At 54.1% G+C, this 14,014-nt stretch overlaps 1 protein-coding gene across 2 annotated transcripts in view; it reads left to right on the top strand.

Annotated features, from left to right (window-relative positions):
* Positions 1-412: 412 nt before the first annotated feature.
* Positions 413-14,014, top strand: part of MYH9 (myosin heavy chain 9) — an 88,340-nt gene continuing 74,738 nt past the window's right edge. The window contains exon 1 of one of the 2 annotated variants that reach the window (XM_024579459.4): positions 413-611. The gene's annotated coding sequence lies outside the window, so the exon portion shown is untranslated. Of the gene's footprint in view, positions 612-8,116; positions 8,139-14,014 lie in introns of those variants that run through there. The other variant, XM_045187194.2, reaches the window with a different exon arrangement.

The raw sequence follows: 14,014 nt of genomic DNA, 5'->3' as shown, positions 1-14,014 counted from the left end.
CCCTGCCTCACCCGCATCCAGGCAATGCACCAACATCCCGGCCCCAAAGTGCCTGAGAGCTTCTTCCTCCTGATTGGACTCTCTCTGTGTCAATCCTCTCCTGGAACCTGGCAGTCCGTTGGAACCGCCCTTGGAGGCGGCGCTCCCGCCTAGGAAGCGGGAGGGAAGGTGAAGAGGGTGGAGGTTGGTAAGGATGAATCCCCACCCCCTGGGCACAGAGGCTCCGCCCACCACCTCTATAGGTCAAGATGTCTATCCATCAAGACCTGGAGCGGGTTGGAGTGGGTGAGACATCCTGGAGGGCGGTATCGTCCTTTCAGGCTCCGCCTCGCCTCGGAGCCGGCGCTGGGCGCCGAATGGGCGGGCGGCTGAGAGGGCGGGGCGGGCGGCTGAGAGGGCGGGGCGGGGCGGGAAGGCGGCGGGGAGTCGAGCTGGGTGCGGTGAGGCGCGCAGATCACCGCGGTTCCTGGGCAGGGCACCGAAGGCATAGCCAGGCTGACCTGCTGGAGCTCCCGCCTCGCGCGCTCGCCCCACTCCGCCGTCGCCCGAGCGCTCGAGAAAGCCTTCTCGGGAGAAGCAGCGCCTGTTCCCCGGGGCAGATCCAGGTTCAGGTAAGCGAGCCCAATCTGCCCGTTCCGACCCGGGCAGGCGGGCGGGGACGGCGATGACGGGACGCGCGGCGTCTGGGGCAGGCGGGCCGACGTGTAGTTCTCGGCCCCGGCGTGGCCGGCGACCGGCGCTGGCGGGCGCGAGCGCTGCGGGGCCGGGCGGGGGCACCGCATCCTTCCGGAGGGGCACCGGGACCCCCTACGCGGATGCTGTGGGACGGCGCCGCTGGAAGCGCGGCCTCGGGGAGCAGAGGAACGCTTCGTGGCCAGCGCTCCCCGGAAACCCTTCATCTTCCCCAACCCCCACCCCTGCCCGGCTCTCTCTCCCCGCGGGGCACCCGGGAGCCTCGACCTCCCTCTGCTGCCGGGGCGCGCGCCCCGCCCTCGCCTCGCCCAGTGCCCGAGTTGGGCAAACTTTTTAACCCCTTCCGGGGAGCCGCTGTCCACCGGACCCAAAGGGGCGAGGACAAGGTGGGGGGCCCGGGGCCGCGGCTCCTTTGGAAGTTGCTAGGCCTTTTCGAAAAGGAGGTAACGGGCAGGCGGGACCGTTTGGCAGCTGTCAGGGCGTCCTCCTGAGTCAGAATCGGGCGATCCTGCCGCAGACGTTGCTCTCGGCTCGGTTTCCGCCCTGCGCGCACGACTTCCTCATTCGCCCGGCCGCGAGCGGTCTGGCGGAGGAGGGGCCCCGAGCGGTGCGAGTGGGCGCGAGGAAAAGCGGGACCGGGCGGGCCGCGGGCTGCGGGGCAGGCAGGCCTTCCCCGCTCTCCGCAGCCCCTCGGCCTTTGACTCGGGACTTCCTTCGGGGAGAGGAAGGCCGGGATGCCCGCGGCCGTCTGCGCCGCGCCGGCGCGCACCTGATTCCGCCGCACCTGGGGCCGCCCCGCCCGTGGGGGGGCCCGGGTCCTGCGCCTGTGGGACTGGGCAGGCCTGGGCCTTTCGGGGTCAGATCGGGGTTTTCTACACCCCTCTCACCCCCCTCGCCCCTGTGCAGGGGTCTTCACCCCGTCCAGCCCTGGGACCACGCCCAGGGCAGGACCGTATCCCTCTCCTGCCCCTCGTCCCTCGAAACGGAGTGTCCTCCAGGACAGGGTTGCTGGCGGTCCTGAGGTGGTGGCGGGGTGAGTGCCCGGGCTGCTGTCCGCGGCCCCACCCAGCGCGCACCCAGGTCCTGGAGACCGGCGGCTTCCCCCGCCAGGCCACGGAGAGGCCCGGCCACTTCTCCGTCCACCGCACTCTTTCCTGGGCTTGACGGGATTTCCGAGTAACTGTGGAGTAATTGTGGAAGGGGAAGAGCCTGACTTAGCTCCTTCCTGCGGCACTGTGGCCATTTCTGATTGCACTGTCTGAGGCCCACCTGGTAACTCACCTGGTGGTTTATTATTCCCTTTTTGGTAAGGAGAGAGGCTGCTTTAAGGCTTATTTGGCCAATCACTCGATTAATATTAGTTTATATTCAAGGCTGCTAGGGGTCGGGTGGGGGAGGGTACACAGATGTGTAATTGAGCAAATATTTAACTGGCTTCTCTGTGCCAGGGACTCTGCCAGGTGGTGGGGGATGTGAGGTTGAGTAAGACCTGGCCCCTGCCCTTGGGCACTTAGGGGAGCGCTGAGACAAATCTGCGGATGACTCTAGTGTGAGGCGAAGATGACAGAGACCCCAGAAAGGTGCTGTGAGTCATGGGGATTGGGAGAAAGGAGCCAGCCCTTCCTGTGGAGACCCATAGGCCTCTGCCTTTGAGGAGTTCACAGTCCTCAGGAGGAAATAGTGGCCCAGAGACCGAAATACAAAGGCAGCCTCTGATGCGTGTCACAAGCATGCCATAGACAAAGGACTCCAGGAATTCCGAGAGGGGCCACTTCTGTCTGGGGCCAGGAGGGAAGCTGCCTGGAGGAAGGAGCACATTGCAGGTTTGCAAACGGAGGACAAGCACTGGGTGTTGGAAAGTGAGGATTCATTTAGTGGGTAATTGAGGGGTAATTAAAAGCGTCAAGCGATTGCTCAGTGTAATTTGAGAGCCGCTGTGCCCCCCAGATGGCTGCGGGGTGACACCAAAGAGCTCTACTCTTCACACTCAGCAAGTCCTGGCAGTGCCTGTGGGCAGGTCCAGGTGCTGGCAGATGCAGGCGCCCGGATCGGCAGGCTCTGCTCGAGGAAGGGCCCACCGACCGAGAGGTGCATTCTGTGGGGCTGCCTGTGTGAAGGGCACATGAGGGGAGAGGAAACAGAGGGTCAGGGCCTTGGCATTCTGCTTTTTATTTTTAAACTTTTTAACCTTAGGGTTGGAGATGGGACAACTTCCCTCTTGCAGGATGAAGGATGCATGTTAATCACAGCCTGCCTTTCGCCTGTTCTTGCTCCAGAAAAAACAAAACAAGGATCTGTTAGCTTTTTAAAAGGAGAGAAACACACTCGAAAAATGCAGCATTGTTGTGTAGCCTGGTAGGGTATTGCTAGAAGCCAGGCTAGCTGTGCTTTCTTCACTTCCTCTTTGTAGCTAATCCTGCAGTAAAGTACTTAAGACAGCCCTTACCAGCTTGACATCTTTATTTCAAAAGGAGAGGAGGGGTTGGCTGTTGTTTTCCTTAGAGGCGGGCCCTACCCTTCTCTTGGGGGAGAAAGAAACCCAAACCAAAGGAAAAAAAAAAAAAAATCCAAGCCTTAACGGCTTCCTCTCAAGCATCAGGTTCCAGAAATATTTAGAATAACAAAATCTGTGTGTCGTCTTAATTAAACAAACGTCCTAATTTGCTGAGCACAACACAGCATCTCTGCCGCAGGGGCAGGAAGTGCTTTTTCTCTTTGTGCAGCCCCAGAGTCACTGCCTCTCGGCCAGGCCTTAACCCTTGGTGCGCTGAGCCCCTGGGCGCAGGTTTTCTGGCGACAACAGAATGGAGCCCTCCTGTGACTTACAGAATTCCCATTCTCAGAGCTGGGAGTTGTGGGGCTGTGAGTTTGGGAACAAGGTTCCAGTCCCGAACCTGCCAGGTACTAGCTTTATGACTTCAGGCAAGTCAGGTAACCTGTGTGGGAATCAGGACATCTACCCTGCAGGGTTAGATGTGAGAACTAAAACAAATAAAGTATGTAAAGGGCCCTCGTAAGGAATGTAAAGTGGCTTTGTGAAGTTTTTAAGAAAATATATTAATGTTCAGTCCTAATTCCATGGGCTGTCAGGGTTGGAAAGAGACAAGAGGGGTAGATGGTTTTCCTGGCTCCTGGCTCCTGGCTCGGTGCTCTTTGTACTTCTAAAAAGGTGTGCGAGTGTGTGCGTGCAGCACTGTGAAGCCTAAGTGGTAAAAACGCAAGTGGTTCTGGGGCCTGTCTGCTGATGCTTTTGGATGCACTTGGTGATGCGCTTGCGCAGAGTAGTCTCCTTTCAGGGCCCTGGCCTGGGCAGGAGGTGCGCAAACTAACTGCAGTTTTAATTCTAAAACATGGTTTTCCATGATCTGGGACGTAGCCAAGGGCTGGCACAGGAAGAACCTTGGGTGTCTGGAGACGTGGCTTCTAGCTCTAGCTGCAAGAACATTTGATTTTGGTCGAAAGTGCCCTTATCACCTACAAAGACATCACGCCAGTTTATGAGACTGCTGATTATGCACGAGAGGACTGGGGGACTGAAAAATCCAGTAATTTTAATTTCTCCAAGATGGTCCAGTTTCTTAGGTACTCTCATGCCCTATCGGTGGGAGCGTGAGTTGTAACCACTCTCGTTTTTGAAGGTAGTTTGGCTGTGTCTGTCAAAGTATAGTCAGTCTTCTGTCTGAATTCCTGGAATGCACCCCACAGATAAACTCATGTGCAAAAGGAAATGTCCGAGATAGTGTTTGCAGCATTGCCATAGACAGAGACAGGAAGCAAGGTCACTGTCCATGCGAGGGGGCGAATAAATCGTGGCACAGCTGTGCGGTGGCAGCCCTCCCAGCCCGTTAAGAACTGAGGCCGGTCTATATGGACGGAGAGGCCATGCTCTCCAGGATATGTTACAAGTGGAAAAAACTAGAGAGATGCCAAGTATGCATGGTGGTCCCTCTGTGTGAAACATGCTACGTTGCTCTGGCTTGGTGCCTGGGAAGATACTGAGACTTTGGTAATTGTGATTGCCTCTTCAGAGGACCCAGGAAGTAGGAGTGGGGGGTGAGTATTTTCACTAAATGCCTTTTTATGTGTATTGCCCTTAATTCATCAAAAACTTAAACTTTTCTTATTTTTATTGCCTATAAAAATAAGGGGTTGGCTGGCCAATCTTGCAGGTCTCAGCTTTAAAATGCATTGCTCTAGATTCCAAGTTTCACATTGAGTGCCTACTGTGTGCAAGGAAGGAGGAAAGGCTTTAAAATGGACTGACTTGCTCTTGTGGTTGGAACATTTTTGGGTAATGTTTTCTTCTCCATGATGTCATATTGTCACCAGAGTAACCCCTGAAACAACTGTCTCCTCTGGTCCACTCCCTCACAGTCTGGAAAATGGTAGATGATTGCTTTTTCTGTGTTGGACGAGAAAAGGACCTCCACGGTATGTGTCTGCAAAGTATTTCAGCATAACCTTTTGCCAGATTTCCCACAGTTCCCTTGGTACCCAATCACCTGGGTTCCTTTCCTGGGGAGTCCACCCTGACAGGAAGTCTACACCAGGCCTTTATTCTCTTGGGTCCTCTAAACTTGGGGTCATTGTGACCAGGAACGTGCCCCTTCCCACTCCTTCCTTAGTTATCCCTCAGGCATCTGCTGTATTAACAGTGGAAAAGCCCAAATTCTTGAAAATGTGATTAGAAGGGTGTGTTGAGCCCCATCCCCTTCACAACGAAGAGCCTCTTGGTCTTTCATGGTGTGGGTTCTGGAGAGGCTGCCGGCTCTGCTTGCTGCTGAGTTGGCTCTTCTCCGTGGCAAAGGCAGCGGAAGACCCCTTCAGGGTCTCGGCCAGGCCTGTGTCCCTGCCAGGCAGCCTCTGGGCCTCCTGGAGGAATGGCATGAGTCACACGAGTATACAGAATGAGCCTGGGTCTAAAATGGGCCTGCCACCACATGGGTGTGAAGACTGAACGCTGGCATGTATTCCCCTCCCTCACTGCCCCCCCAGCCCCCACCTGCCCCTTGTGCTTTGATGGTACCAGATATTTGGGAGGCAGGAGGGGAGCTGCCCTCTTGTGTCTGATGCACGTCTCTTTAAAAAGTAACTTAGGCTGGCTTCTCTGTTGGAATTTGTCAGGCCCTCATTCTGCTGACTAGTTTCTCAAGCCTGAGGTGATTCAGCACCTCGAATGGGACACAACATCCTGGCTTCTGGGCATGGGGGCCCAGAAAAGGCTCTTGGCTGGCCTTTGGCTGAGGGCAAGGCCTTCTTGAGGTTTCTCCCCAGCCTGACCTTGCATTTCTCAAGTTGACGTCTTCTGTAGCTACCTTCTTCAGCCCTGTTGGCTATTCCATTAGGAACCTTCCCACTGAGGCTGGGCTGGGGCTGGGCCTGGGCCTGGGCCTGGGCCTGGGCCTGGGCCTGGGCCTGGGCCTGGGGCTGGGGCTGGGGCAGGGGCTGGGGCTGGGGCTGAGGCTGAGGCTGAGGCTGAGGCTGAGGCTGAGGCTGGGGCTGGGTCTGAGGCTGGGGCTGGGGCTGAGGCTGAGGCTGAGGCTGAGGCTGGGGCTGGAGGGAGGCTTGCAGGTCCTTCCGGAAGTTGCCATTGAAGGGTGTGGCTTCCTGCCTGGGCACGTCGGGCTGGGCCAGTGGAGAAGTTGAAGGTGGAATTGATCTTCCCCCACCCTCACGGTCACTGCTTTGGTGCCTCTCAGAGGTCCTTGGTCCTTAGGGTCCTGCAGTACTACCCTGAGGAACAGGGGCCTCTGAAAGAGGTCCCTCTCTTACTTCCGTGGGTATTTACATTTTGGGAACTTGGGTCTTAGATTTCTGTTCCTTTCGTTTTAACTCATTCTAAGTGACACCCTGCTTAAAAGAAAAATTAGCAAAACAGTAAAATCCCCCTACTTCTGAATTGACTGAGAATTAGAGAATGTTTGTGCTGGTAGGGATCTTAGGGATAGTGTAATCCCCGCCCCCTGCCCCCCCCCCCCCCAGTAGAGAAGGAGTGGTTTGCCCAAGCTCCTCGTCTGTGAACTGGTAGAAGAAAGCTTTGGCCCCTGCTTTCACTCACCCCCAGTGCCTTTCACTCAAAATCATGTGGCCTCATTTAAAAGTGGTTTTGAACTGTTATCATCCCTTTTATGTGCTGTTTAGCCAAGTAACACATACTTAGCTCCTTTAATCTTTCCTCAAGAGTCTATTCTTCCACACCCTTAGTCTTTTTCTTCTTTGGGGAGAGCACTAGGGTTAAGAAATGGGGTAGGAGGTGTTTTGGGTTTCTCTGAACTTCTTCCAGCTGGACAGGGCCGTTTAGGCTGAAAGTTCCCACAGCTCAAAAATCAATATTTCACCTGGGGGAGTGCCAGGCAGCAGGGTGGGCCACGCTGGGAGCCACGCTGGCTTCCCAGCATTCCTTAGCTACTCCTCATTTCTAGTAATTTTAAGTCATTTAATGTCTTGGATAAGTGATTTTCGGTCGGTGTGCTCAGGCACACTGGTGTGCCGCAAGGTTTTTTAAAACATGCAATACCTGACTATTTAGTCAGCAGCCCTGACCTCTTTTCCCGTAGATTGCCAAATGAAAAAGACAACACCCAACACAATAGCCAGCTGGTGTGAATGAATCAAAATTATACCTTCTTTTTGGTCACATCAGCAAAAAATATATTTTTTGGCGTGCTGCAGAATTTTAGTAATTAGTTTACGTGTGCCATGAGATGAAAAAGGTTGAAAATTGCTGTCTTGGATGACCGATTTGTTGTATTTTCAGTGTGAGACCCACGGTAGAGGGAACGAAACAAGAGCTTTGGGGTCAGGTGGGCCTGGGACCGGGTCTCGCCTTTTCTCCTGCTACACAGGAGCCTCAGTCGCTTCATCTGCAATGTGGAGGTTCCTGCCCTTTTAGGCTTGCTGTAATTCACACATAAATATATCTAACGCGGTGCAGTTCTTTTTTCCTCCCCCTCCTACTTTTTTTTTTTAAATGTTATCACCATCATCAGACAGTAGAAAATATATGTTCAGGTTTTAAAGATTTTAAATTTGTCCAGCAAGCCTGTCCCGTGCCGCCAACAAGGTATTATGGTGACTTAAGATAACTGAGGAACCTGCCAAAAGGTTTTCTGGGCTCGGGGGCCGAGGTTTCCAAGGCCTGCAGCCTTTGCATGCTTCTGTACCACACAAAACGACGCCGCTCGTTAACGTCTGAGCTGGTTACGAGCTGGCTTAGGCGTTTTCAGAAAGGCTGTTACGAAGCAGCAGAGGCACCTTTATTTAGAGTCGTCTGTTCAAAAGCCACCGCGCTTCCTGTGTTTTGCATGAAGTCACTGGGCTGGAGGAGGCAGCTTCCTGTCTGATAAACATAAAGATGAGGCATTTGGAATGGTTTCGGGACTTGGTCTAACTGGCCTAGAAGGGGGAGAAGACTTCAGCACCCACGGGCCTGTGAGGACCTGCAGGTCAGAGGTGGGGTCTTTTTTCCTCCCTGGGTCCCAGGTTCCCGCCCGGTGCCTGGCTCAGAGTTGGCCCCCATCCATGTTGCGTGTTGCGTGAGTGGGGTTTAGTTCGCAGTGGTGCCTGTAAGCCTGGGGACACGGAGGCCCAGGCGAAGCTTTAGAATGCCACTTAGTGATCTCTCCACTTCAGAAGATGAGGATGCAAGGAACTTCTCTGGAAGTCTCTGGGGTGAGGAAGGTAGCCGTGGCAAGGTAGAAATGGCAGGGAGCCATTTAAAGTCCTTGTCTATTTTTTAAACATTTAAGAGCCAATTATTTACCTCAAATGTCTTTGCCAGGTCAATAACAGAGGCTCCTCGGGCGCCTGCTGTGTGGCCTGCACTGTGTCACGCTTGCCGGGGCTTCAGGGCGTGGAGTGCAGGGCGCCATCCTTGAGCTCCAGAGCCTTGCCCTCTAGTATGGTAGGGACACCGGGAGACTGTCTGCCGCACGAGGCAGGCCCGTGCTGCATGAGGGGCTGGGGATTTCTGAGCCTCTTGAGTGGAGGCCAGAACTGCCTGGGAGGAGGAGGGACGATGGGGATGGTGGGCCGGAAAGGAAGAGGCTCTGGTGGAAGGGCACTGGGTGGGAATCAGGATGTCTGGGTTGAAGTCCTCCCAGCTCTGCTAATAATAGTAATAGTAATAATAAATTTTACTGTGCCAGTGCTTTTATATGAATTACCTCATTTCCTCCCTCATCCTCATGAGGTAGGAAATTATTCCCATTTTATAGATACAGAGACTGACCAGGGATTCAGACGCAGGTGCTCTGACTCCAGACCCCATTGTGACCTTGTAGATGCCCTTCACTCCTGGACTTGATAGTGAGGGGCTGGACTGGTGTCTGGGGCGTCCTTCCTCATTGAGACTGAAAATTAATGGAAGAAGCAGAGCTTCGGGCTATGGCAGAATGGGGCCTCCTGTTCTACAGGGCAGTTGGCTTCTCATAGCAAGGTTGCAAGTGTTGCCTTGGCTACAGACTTCACCTTTAACCTCAACCTGCCATTTGTCAGATGTGTGTGGCAGGTCTTAAGGGAGGCAGGTGGACAGACCACAGCCAGGCAGTGTAAATCCTGGCTGCTGTGCCTGCCTGCTGGTGGCTGGGTCCTGGCTGGTCCTCACTGGAGAGCCAGCCAGCCAGCAGGCACGCCGCCATCTTGACCATGGGCTCTTCCTGACCTCAGCCCACTCACATCCAACGAACTGTCATTCATTCCTTCCTTTCTTCTTCATTTGTCCATCATTATTCAGTAACTGCTCTGTGCTTGGGGACTGGGCTGGGTGCTGAAGATATGGAGGTGAAGAAAGCAGTTTCTGGGAGCTGATGGTGTCCTGCCAGCTACAGTGTGCTGGAGGCCCAGGAGAGTCTGAGAAGGCTTCCTGGAGGAGGCAGCATCTAAGCTGGTTGCAAGTTAGGGATGTGGCACAGCGCTTCCAGGGAGCAGGTTTGGGACCTTATTCAGTTGCTCAAACTCTGGCGGTATTTTGTTCAGGGATGGTTCAAGTTGCCAAGGCCCTCTGAGTCACTGCGGCTGGTAAAAGATTTCCTCTCTTCAGGAGCCCCTCTCCCAGCCTTTTAAGGAGCCCAAATGGCCATTAGGACCTCCTTCTCTGGGTCATTTCCTGGGAAATGTGGGAATGCAGGATTCCACACTGAGGTCCTTAACCCCTGCGTGGCTGCTGGGAATTCTGCCTGTGCACTCTGGCGTGTGGTCAGCAGGCTGTTCCCAGCCGAAGAACTTGGGGTGAGACTCTTTTATGGAGCGTTGAGAGAGACACAGTTGTTACTGGAATCACTTCCCTTTTTAAAGTTTAAAAAAGGGAGCCATTGTTTATAGCACAAATAATATAACAAAGCTGGCAAGAAGATTTGCCCCATACCTCCTCCACAGTCTGCATCTTTCTGGGCTTCTTGTCCACATTGCCACAGTTAGTATTTTCATGGCTATGTTACGGTCCACAGAGAAGAAGAACCATTATTTACATTGCCATAAAGTTCCATAGGTTTTATTGACTCTTGGAAATTAATTCGTCCAACAAATATACCCTGAGCATCAGTTGCAGGTCAGAAGCTGCTAGGTGATTCGGATGTAGAATGAATGAGACACCATAGACCTTGCCCTCAAGGGGTTCCTGGTCTAGACCCAGGGAAGAACCACTCCACTCCGGTGTAGCGGGTTGTGATAGAGGTGAGCCCGGGAGAAAGTGGCAGCTCGGATGCCCAATTTGAATTGATGGAAAACAGGTAAAACCACTTTGTCATTTGTGGTGAGAAGGCTTAGGAACGTGGACCTGGGAGATCCTTCTGGGCTCCTTGGAGGAAGATCTCCAACCACCTGCCCCCTTCTTGAGTAGTTCCTGCACAGGCCTGGACCAGAGAACAAGCTAGGAGGATGTGAGGGGGCAGAGGTTTCAGGGCCCTTGTTAACAGGGAGGCTGGGGAAATAACCCCTGGCCCTACTGAGGGAGACCTCTCGGTGACCATTGGTAGGAGGCAGCTGGGGGTGAGGTGGGGTGGGGTGGCCTCCAAAATGTCCAAAAGCTACTGGCAGGCCACCTAGGTTGTGCTGTGGCTCCTGCCTGCTGGATTGTAGCAACAAATTGCAACAGTTTAGTTTTGTTGTAAAGAGGAAGTTTCAGAATCCTAGTGGCTACTTTTGAGCAGTTACATAGATGTTTACAGTAGTAAGGGAGTTATTTGGGGGTGGGCTGGGAGCGCAGGAGGGGTGAAGATGGGTGGTCAGGGGTCTAGAGACTGGAATGCAGTGTCTTTGCTCTGGAATTTTTGTCATTCCAGTTATATGGCCTCTTTGCTGGTGTCCTTTCCTCTCTGCAGCCCTCACTGTCCTTGTTTCCTCAGTCCGGCTCCTGGCTCTAGGGAGCCTGCCCTATGTTCCGCCGTCTTCCTGGAGAGCAGGAGAAGTCACTTGTTTTGAAAGGAGCCAAAAGGTTATTTATTGTCACCCATCCCACCCACCTAGGGAGCGAGAGGGCTGGGCGTGGCCCCAGTCATTGTCAGGACACTTGCACGGTCTGGTTTGTATTTCAGGTTTTATCAACCTTCGAGTCCCCTTTCCCGCCTGCACTGGGGGTTTGGCTCGGTTCCGGGCCACTCAGCTGTGGGGTTTGGCTAGGAGAGCCCTGTCTGTCGCGGTCCTCAATGCCCCCCGTTCTGTGCACACTCAGAAAACCGAAAAGAAACCCTGCACCTTAACCTCACTTTATTTTTTACTTATTGACTTAAAATTAGTAATGAGATGAAACAGAAGCTGGGGTTTCAGCACTTGGTAGGTACTCCCTGGTGGTTGAGGTGAGGCCCCTAGTGTATCTTTTTTGTCTACCTCCTGTCACCTTGTGTACACTATTACTTGGTGGTGATTATAGGCTAGAGATTATCTTTTGAGTTTGTGCTAATTTTAATTATTGACCAGTTATATTGGAGGAGGAGAGGTGGGTGCAAGGAATAAGGAATAAGATAAAGCAGCAGGAGGCTGCCTGGCGTGGGAAGGGAGTGGGTGACTTTAGAAGAAGCAGCTGGGTTTAAATCCCATTTTCACTCGGTTTATGAGTTGATTAAATGTGCATCAAATGCTGGCGCTACCTGGTTGAGTGAGAGACCCACAGTGTCTGCAGTTTCCATCCTAGCAGCCAGACAGGCAAGCTCAGCGTGGCAGCTCAGCGTGGTGGCAGGCGCTGAAGAGAACAACACATAGGTGAGGGCATTGTACAAAGTACCGCAGACGGGGCGGCTTAAACAACAGAAATTTATTCCCACGGTCAGGAGGCTACATGTCCAAGGTCAAGGTGCTGCAAGGTGGTTTCCTCTGAGGCCTCTCTCCTTGCCTTACAGATGGCTGTGCCCTTGCTACCTTTTTGCATGGTGTCCCCGTGTGCATGAGCATCCCTGGTGTCCCCCAAGTGTTCACATTTCCTCTTAAAAGGACAGCGGTCAGACTGGATTAGGGCCCACCCTAACGGGCTCATTTTAATTCACTTACCTCTTTAAAAACCCTACTCAAATACAATCACATTCTGAGATCCTGAGGGTTAAGGCATCAACATAAGCATTTTTTTGGGGGGGGGGCACACTTTACCCCACAACAGGGGAAAAGGGAGTGGGGGGTGGGTGTCAGTGGAGGCCTGTCTAATTTGGGGGACGTTCTATCCTTCTTCTAGGTGTGGGGAGGAGCCCTGCAGGCCTTGGTCAGCTTTACCAGTGTACTTAACCGCTTTGAGCCCCAGTTTCCTCACCTGCAAAATATGGTTTCTGAAACCCACCTCTTGGTGCCCTCTGGGGAGCAGACGTGTGGAAGGCACTAAGTCTTCCGTGAACTCAGTTCACGGCTGGCCCCCAGTACCTGTCAGCCCTCAGAGGCTCTCCTTTGCCCCCCGCCCCGCCCGCCTGCACCTGGTTCACCAGCACCTCTGCCTTCTTCCCTCTCTCATCCTCTCTGCTCCCAAGTTCCTCTGCTGGTCACGATGCTTTAGTGAGGGGGCCCACGGGGTGGACCAGGCCCGGGCTGCCTTCCTCACAGGGGTCAGGGCACGCCCACCCAGTTCTTGGGGACCATGCGTCCTTGGAGGCCGCTCTCCCCACTCCGAGGAGCCGTAAACGTGGTTTTTACATGAGCAAGGAGTAACACTTGGAGAAAATGGGTGCAGGACTGTAAATGTAAAATACCAGTTGCAGGCCCCAGTGTGGGGTGGCTGCCAGGGAAAGCTCCCTCGCTGTGTCTGCGCTCCCCGTATGGGCACAGGCGATGTCTTACACTTCCCTGTGCTGGGCTCGCTTCCCTCATTGGAGGTGTTGCCACTGGGCCCCTTGAGTGGGCCTGGCCCCTGGTAGGCACTTAACTGTGTGCTTGAGAAATGGGTGAATGTATTCATGCCTGAGTGTGGGTCAGACAGACTCTGGTTCAACGTCAGCACCGTCACTTAGCCGGGTGTGACTTTGGGTAGAAGGCTGTGCGTGTTTCTTTGGGGTCTGAGGCTTAGCCACCACGATGTGTTTGTCGAGTACTGATGTTCCTCGGCAGGAATTCTGGAGTCAGACCTGCTGTCCTCATCCTGATTCACTTGCCAGGTGTGTGAGGGCGGTCAGCCTGGTTCCTGCAGGGGGCATTAGCTTTTCTCCCTCAGCCTCTTAGCCCACCAGCATGCTCTTCTCAGCCCGCCTTCTGCCTACAGCCAGTCCTGCCACCCACCAGCTGTTTCCTGCGTTAGCCAGGGTGAGGAGGAGGTGGCTGTGCGGCTCCAAGTGCTCACAAAAACTGCCTCGTTACGGGATTAATCACTTGCTGCCGCGCGCTGTGGGATTCGCAAGGCCCCATCAGCGCTGCGAGTTCTCACGGCCAGTTGTCTGTCCTCCTTCCTCCAAACCTGAGTTCTGCTGACTTTCTGGCCAGCACGCTAAGCCTCATGTCAGAGAGGAAGGAAGAGACAGTGCCCTCCGAGGCTGAGGTTGAAGAGCTGCCACTTACTAGCTGTGTGCCCTGGAGTCTTGGTATTCTCAAAGCAAGGACACTCTGGGGGACACCCAGCCGGGGCACTTCCAGGTTGTAAAGCTCTTTGTGGGCAGAACTTTGTAGTATCACACACTTTGGGCAGGCCAGCTGGGTATTAGAGAGAGGCTGGAAAAGGATGGCCTCCTTTTCCTGTACATGAAACAGTCCCTGCTTTAATTATCCTTAGGTGGAAATAGTGGACTCCCCCATCCCCCCTTCTGGCTTTCAAACAAGAATCTGGAGAATGTGACGCTCCATTGCGGACCTGAGCAAAGAACAGGGGCTGGGGCAGGATTCAAAGCTCTTCTGGGCCTTTACCCGGCAGCCTTTGTGC

The sequence above is a fragment of the Desmodus rotundus genome, chromosome 3 (genome assembly GCF_022682495.2).
Source record: "Desmodus rotundus isolate HL8 chromosome 3, HLdesRot8A.1, whole genome shotgun sequence".
Classification (NCBI taxonomy): Eukaryota; Metazoa; Chordata; class Mammalia; order Chiroptera; family Phyllostomidae; genus Desmodus; species Desmodus rotundus.
Note: the sequence above shows the minus strand (reverse complement) of the source record. Positions and strands in the feature narration are given on the sequence as shown.